Raw genomic sequence first — 7717 nt, 5'->3', positions numbered from 1 at the left:
AGGATCCATGTGCTGCTGAGAAGAAAGTGTATTCGTTCTTTGTTGGATGGTATATTCTATGTATGTCCATTAAGTCTAAATTGTTGATTGTGTTATTGAGATCTATGATTTCTTTATTCAATTTTTGTTTGGACGATCTATCCAGTGGTGAGAGAGGTGTGTTAAAATTGCCTAGTATTATTGTGTTGTGGTCAATTTGATTTCTGGAATTGAGAAGGATTTGTTTGATGTACGTGGATGAGCCAATGTTCGGGGCATAGATATTTATGATTGTTATGTCTTGCTGATTTATGCTTCCCTTAAGCAGCATGTAATGTCCTTCTTTATCCCTTCTGACTAGTTTTGGTTTGAAGTCCACATTATCTGAAATGAGGATGAAAACTCCAGCTTTTTTGCTGTGTCCTTGTGCATGGTATGTTTTTTCCCCATCCTTTCACCTTTAGTCTATGGGTATCTCTTTCTATGAGATGAGTCTCTTGCAGGAAGCATATTGTTGGATTTTTCTTTTTAATCCAATATGCCAGTCTATGTCTTTTGATTGATGAGTTCAGGCCATTAACATTCAGGGTTATTATTGTGATATGATTTGTATTCCCAGTCATTTGACTCATTTTGTTTTTTGACATGATTTGGTTTCTCCTTTATTTGGCTATTCCTTTAGGCTAGCGCCTCCTGTTGCTGATTTGCATTGTTGTTTTTCATCCTTTCCTCATGGAATATTTTGCTGAGAATGTTGTGTAATGCTGGCTTTCTTTTTGTAAATTCCTTTAGCTTTTGTTTATCACGGAAGGATCTTATTTCATCGTCAAATTTGAAGGTAAGTTTTGCTGGGTATAAGATTCTTGGTTGGCATCCATTTTCTTTCAGGGCTTGGTAAATGTTGTTCCAGGCCCTTCTAGCTTTTAGAGTCTGGATTGAAAAATCTGCTGATATTCTTATTGGTTTCGATCTGAATGTAATTTGATTCTTTTCTCTCGCGGCCTTTAAAATTCTGTCTTTATTTTGTATGTTAGGTATTTTCATAATAATGTGCCTTGGTGTGGGTCTGTTGTAATTTTGTATATTTGGAGTCCTATAAGCCTCTTGTACTTGGTTTTCCATTTCATTCTTCAGATTTGGGAAATTTTCTGATATTATTTCATTGAATAGATTGTTCATTCCTTTGGTTTGTTTCTCTAAGCCTTCCTGAATCCCAATAATTCTCAAATTTGGCCTTTTCATGATATCCCATAATTCTTGTAGATTCTGTTCATGATTTCTTACCATCTTCTCTGTTTGGCCTACTTTGTTTTCAAGATTAAATATTTTTTCTTCAATGTCTGAGGTTCTATCTTCCAGGTGTTCTACCCTATTGGTTATGCTTTCTATGGAGTTTTAACTTGGTTTATTTTTTCCTTCATTTCAAGTATTTCAGTTTGTTTTTTTTTCAATATCTCTAACTCTTTATTGAAATGATCTCTTGCTTCCCGTATTTGGTCTTTTAACTGTTGATTGGTGCGATCCTTTAATGCCTGCATTTGCTCTTTCATCTCCTCCTTCAATGCTTGCATTTGCTCTTTCATCTCCTCATTTGCTTCTCTGATTGTTTTAATTATGTACATTCTGAACTCCCTTTCAGACATTTCTTCTGCTGTGCTGTCATTGGGTTTTATTGATGTAGTATCTAGGTTTGTTTGGGATATTTTCTTTCCTTGTTTTCTCATAATGGTCAGATGTCAGTGGGAATCTGCGATATTGCAGATGTCCTCTTTTGGCTTATAGTGTCCCGGTAGATTTCCAGTGTATCAACTCCCAGCCTTCAGTAGCCTGAAGTCTTGGAGTAACTTGATAATGCAGTGCTTCCGAAGAAAGCTGCCTCTAATCCCTACTGGTTCCAGGGCTTGGAGCTGGCTCTGTGTGGAAAGGCTCTCACTGGGGGCCTGCACCGTGCAGCTGGCCGTGTGGGGGGAGCCCACCGCCGGAGTGTGGAAGGCTACCTTGAGAAGTCTCTAGCTGCCCTACCCTGCTATGATAAGCCACCCCTATCTGTGCCTGCCACCCAGGCCAAGTTTTGCCCAGTGGGGGAGACTTACCCCGTGACTCTATTTTTGTCCAAGTCTCTCAATGCCTCCCCTTCTTGAGTCCTGGGTTCTGGAGCAACTGGAGATGCAGTCACCCTCTAGGTTGCCATGTTGGATTGCCCAGTTGAAAGAGCCTGCGGCCGGAGTGGGCAGAGCCACCTGAAGAAGTCTCTGGCTGCCCTGCCCTGATCCTAGAGGCTGCTTGTGAATCGAAGCTCTCCGTTGGCTCGGGGACTTGTGGCTGTCTGTATGTAGAAAAGCTCTCACTGGGCAGTCTGTTCCGAGAAGCTAGGCTTGAATGGCACCTCCCACCGCAGGGGTCCAGGCTGCTTGGGGAGGTCGCTGGCTGCCCTGTCCTGGTCCCTGAAGTCGCTTGCGGGCCCGAGTATGCCGCGCTGGCTCCGGGACTTGGAGCTTGTTCTGATCAGAAAGGCTTTCAGTAGGGGGCCTGTTCTGAGAACCTGGAGAAGCTGGCTGTGTGGGAGGGGCCCAGCGCCGGAGTGCGCAGGGCTGCCGGGGAAGACTCTAGCTGCCCTGCCCTGCTCTGATAAGCCACCTCTATCTGGGCCTGCCACCCGGGCTGAGCTTTACCCAGTGTGCAGACTCACCCGTGGCTCTATTTTGGTCTGAGTCTCTCAATGCCTCCCCTTCTTAACTCCTGGGTTCTGGAGCAACTGGGGATGCAGTCCCCCTCTAGTCCGCCATCTTGGATCGCCCTCGGTCTGTTATAACACACTTGACACAATTCTTTATATATAGATTTCTTTAATTACTTTCTCCTGACAACTTAGTAGAAATGAAACTGCTGGGCCAGAAGGTATTTGTGAGTCTTGATTACATATTATAAGTGTGTCCTGTATAATAGTTGGATCAATTCAAACTTCTGTCACCAACAGTGAATTAGAGCACAAGTTGCCCCCACCTTTGAAAACAATGGATATATAATTAGCTAAAATATTACTAAACCTGAAGAACAAAATTAATTACCTACCGATCCATTAAAACTTCCCCCTAATTTTGTTATGAAATATTAGATATTTAGAGAGCATATGCTTGAGTTTAATTATCAGATAAGCACTGTGTGAGCCCATCTATGATTGCATCTACTCTCCCAAGACCTATCTCTTTACTGTCTCCCACCCAGTAGTCCCTCCCCTGGATTTCTTGTTTTGAAAACAAATTTAAATAAGTGAATATCCATTGCAATGAGTTGTCGAATTTCCCAAGATTTATAGACCTTGTTTCTTTCTGTGTGAATGCTTTGGCTTATCTCCTTCAAAATTATGTTTCTAAAACTTTGTACATATTGTTGCATTGCAGTTTGCTTATTTGTACTTCTATTTAATATTCCATTGTGTTCTTGATAATAGTCACTCTAATTGGAGTAAGATGAAATCTTAGAGTTGTTGTAATTTGCATTTCTCTAATTACTAGAGATGTTGAACACTTTTTCATATATTTATTAATTGCCTGTATGTCTTCTTCTGTAAAGTGTCTGTCCAGTTCCTTGGCCCATTTATTGATTGGGTTCTTTGTATTTTTGGTGTAAAGTTTTGTAAGTTCTTTATAAATTTTGGAGATAAGTACTCTATCTGAAGTGCTTGTGGAAATGATTTTCTCCCACTCTGTAGGCTCTCTCTTCACATTCTTGATTGTATCCTTTGCTGAGAAAAAGCTTTTAATTTGAGTCCAGCCCATTTATTGATTCTTGCTTTGATTTCTTGTGCTTTGGGAGTCTTGTTGAGGAAATCTGATCCTAAGCCGACATGATGAAGATTTGGGCCTACACTGACTTCTATGTGGTGCAGGATCTCTGTTCTAATTCCTAAGTCCTTGACCCAAACAATAATAGATGTTGGCACAGATATGGGGAAAAAAGCACACTTTTCCCCACGATGAAGTTGCAAATTGGGGCAGCCACTCTGGAAAGCAGTGTGGAGAATCCTCAGAAAACTTGGAATGGACCCACCTTTTGACCCAGTTATCCCACTCCTCAGTTCATACCCAAAGGGCTTAAAATTAGCATACGACAGTATTGCAACCACATCAATGTGTATAGCAGCTCAATTCACAATAGCTAGATTGTGGAACCAACCAAGATGCCCTTCAATACATGAATGGATAAAGAAACTGTGGTATATATACATAATGGAATATTATTCAGTCATAAAGAAGAGGAATATTATGGCTTTTGCAGATAAATGGATGGTTTTGGAGAATATCATGCTAAGTGAAATAAGCCAGTCCCAAAAAACCAATGGCCAAATAGCTTCCCTGATAAGTGGATGATGATATATAATAGGGGTGGGGGGGTAGGGGTGAGAAGAATGGAGGAACTTTAGATTACTAGAGGGAAATGAGGCGGGGTATGAAAAATGAGACAGACATCATTACCCTATGTGCATGATTACACGAATGGTATGAATCTACATCATGCACAACCATATTTGAAATGATGTACCCCTTTTGTGTACAATGAATCAAAATGCAGTCTTTAAAAATAAAAAATAAAAAAAATAAAGAAGCCATTATGCCTGTGGTTGAAAAGAATCCACTGGTTACATAAAAATTGAAAACAATAAAACTTGTGCAGACCTAAAAAAAAAAATCCCATTGTGAAAATACAATTCACTGTTAATCTCTTGTGGTGGACATTTCCCTGTAGTTTTTTCTAGCAGGGACAGTGTACTTTCTTGTTTGTCTCCTGATGTGCATGTTTCAGGGTCCTTCAGGACACAGTCACAAAAATACAGAAACAAAAGCTTTTAAGACATAGGGAATGAGAATGTTCAGCCTCATACAACAGTATCAAATTGTATTTCAGACTAGTTGCATTAATTTATATTCACAGAGATTGCTCCATTTTTGCCAACATTTTTCCATTGTAAGGAAATTCACTTGCCATCAACTGAATATAAAATGGTATCTCATTGCGATCCTAATTAGTATTTTCCTCATTATTAATAAATATTTTCTTTGTTAATAATGATCTTTGTTGTAGATTTTTAGTAGATATCTCTATCAGGTTAAGGTGATTTCCTTATATATCATATTAGCTGGATTTTTTAAATTTTAAATCATGAATAAGTGATGAATAGTCTCACTTACTTGCTTCATTTATTTATAAGATGATCAATATTTCCCTTTGATTACATTACTTAGATTAATTTTTTGGGGGGTGGTGTACCGGAGATTGAACTCAGGAGCACTCAACCACTGAGCCACATCCCCAGCCCTATTTTATATTTTATTTAGAGCCAGGGTTTCACTGAATTGCTTAGCACCTAGCTTTTGCTGAGGTTGGCTTTGAACTACCAATTCTCCTGCCTCAGCCTCCAGAGTCACTGGGATTATAGGCGTGTCACTGCACCTGGCTATTTTTTTTAATTGTTCTGTTTTAAAATTTGTTCTAATTAGTTATACATGACAGTAGAATGTACTTTGACACATCATACATAAATGGAGTATAACTTCTCATTCATTTGGTTGTACATGATGTAGAGTTACAAAGGTCATGTAATCATATATGCACATAGGGTAGTAATTTCCAATTCATTCCACTATCAATCCTACCAACTTGCCCCCTTCCCTTCCTTCACTCCCTCTGGATAGTCCAAAATACCTCTATTCTTCCCCACATACACAGTGTGAATTAGAATCTGTATATCAGAAAAACATTCAGCCTTGGTTCTTTGGATTGGTTTATTTCAGTTAGCATAATATTCTCCAGTTCCACCCATTTAAGGCACATGCCATAATTTTATTCTTCTTTAAGACTGAATAATATTCCATTGTGTATGTATAGTACAGTTTCATTATCCCTTAATCTGTTGTAGGGCACCTAGGTTCGTTCCATAGGTTAGCTATTGTGAATTGAGATGCTATAAAGATGGATGTGAGTGTGTCACTGTAATATGCTGATTGTAAGTCCTTTGGATATAAATCTAGGAGTGGAATAGCTGGGTCAAATGGTGGTTCCAGTCCAAGTTTTCTGAGGACTCTCCATTCATCTTTCCATAATGGTTGCACCAACTTGCAGTCCTGCCTTTGACTGCAGTGTATGAGTGTACTTTTTCCCCCACATCCTTGCCAACATTTATTATTGCTCTACTCTTGATAATTGCCTTTCTTACTGGAGTGAGAAGAAATATTAAAGCAATTTTGATTTGCATTTCTCTAATTGCTAAAAATGTTGAACATTTTTTCACATATTTATTGATTGATTGTATTTCTTCTGTGAAATATCTGTTCAGTTCCTTAGCCCATTTATTGATAGCTTTATTTGTTTGTTTGGTGTTAGGTTCTTTGAGTTCTTTATATATCCTGGAGTATAGTTCTCTATCTGATGTGCACGTGGTAAAGATTTTCTCCCAGTCTGTAGGTTTTCTCTTTACATTATTGATTGTTTCCTTTGCTGAGAAAAAGTTTTTAGTTTGAGTCCATCCCATTTTTTGATTCTTCATTTTACTTCTTGTGCTTTAGGAATCTTGTTATGAAAGTCAGATCCTACGCCAAGATGGTGAAGATTTGCGCCAACATTTTCTTCTATTAGGTGCAGGGTCTCTGTTCTAGTGCCTACATCCTTGATCCACTTTGAATTGAGTTTTGTGCAGGGTGAGAAACAGGGGTTTAGCTTTATTTTGCTGCATATGAATTTCCATTTTTCCCAGAACCATTTATTGAATAAGCTATCTTTTCTGCATAGTGTTTTTGGTGCCTTTGTCTAGTATGAGATAACTCTATTTATATGGGTTTGTTTCTGTGTCTTCTATTCTGTACCATAGGTCTAAGAGTCTGTTTAGGTGCCAATACCATGACATTTGTGTTACTGTGGCTCTGTAGTACAGTTTAAGGTCTGGTATTGTTATGCCTCTTGCTTCACTCTTCTTGCTAAAGATTGCTTTTGCTATTCTGGATCTCTTATTTTTCCAAATGAATTTCATGATTGATTTTTTTATTTCTCTGAAGAATGCCATTGGGATTTTAATAGGAATTGTATTAAATCTGTATAAAACTGTGTTTTGTCAAATGCTTTTTCTGTGTCTATTGAGATATTCATATGATTCTTGTCTTTAAGTAGTTGATGTGTGATGTATTACGTTTATTGATTTCCATATGTTGAACCAACCCTGCATCCCTGAGATGAACCCCACTTTATCATGGTGCACTATCTTTTAAATATGTTTTTGTATGCAATTTGCCAAAATTTTATTGAGAATTTTTGCATCTATGTTCATGAGGGACGTTGGTCTGAAGGTTTTTTCCTTGATGTGTATTTGTCTGGTTTTTGTATCAGGGTGATACTAACCTCCAAGAATAAGGTTGGAACGTTTCCTTCCTTTTTCTATGTCATGGAATAATTTGAGGAGTATTGGTGTTAATTGTTCTTTGAAGGTATTGCAGAACTCGACTGAGAATCTGTCTAGTCGTGGGCTGTTCTTGATCTGTAGGTTTTTGATGGTGTCTTCACTTTTATTGATTGAAATTGATTTGTTTAAGTTGTGTGTGTTCTCTGACTCAGATTGGGTAGATCATATGTCTCTAGAAATTTTTTGATGTCTTCAAGATTTTCTATTTTATTGGAGTAGAAATTTTCAAAATAGTTTCTAATTATCTTCTGTATTTTGGTAGTGTTTGTGATGATATCTCCTTTTCCG

Source organism: Sciurus carolinensis, chromosome 2 (assembly GCF_902686445.1).
Source record: "Sciurus carolinensis chromosome 2, mSciCar1.2, whole genome shotgun sequence".
Lineage (NCBI taxonomy): Eukaryota > Metazoa > Chordata > Mammalia > Rodentia > Sciuridae > Sciurus > Sciurus carolinensis.
The sequence above is the reverse complement of the archived record's forward strand: the minus strand, read 5'-3'. Positions refer to the sequence as shown.